Raw genomic sequence first — 366 nt, forward strand, 5'->3', positions numbered from 1 at the left:
CGCCCGGCCTGCCCCGTCTTTTTCTGTGCTGCCTTCCAGGTACCCGGACTGAGAAGGGGGTCTGCAAAGATTAAATTTTATATGTTAAGTTATAGCAATAGGGAGAGGCTGTGGGGTGTGTGCGGGGTGGGGGGCTGGGACTTGTACAATGATTCAGAATAGGTTGAATTTTTTTTTTTTAAAAGAAAATGTAAAGTATTTTGGTTGATTAATTGAGGAAGAGAGAGGAAAAAAACTGTAATCTTTTAATGTTTGGAATAAAATGAGTTTTGATAAACCCTAGGTTTTCCTGGGGTTTGGAGGGGTGGGCAGCCTCCCGTGGGCTCAGGGCTGACACCTGGGGATGGTAGGGCCAGAAAAGGCTCC

Source organism: Cariama cristata, unplaced genomic scaffold (genome assembly GCF_000690535.1).
Source record: "Cariama cristata isolate BGI_N322 unplaced genomic scaffold, ASM69053v1 scaffold17782, whole genome shotgun sequence".
NCBI lineage: Eukaryota > Metazoa > Chordata > Aves > Cariamiformes > Cariamidae > Cariama > Cariama cristata.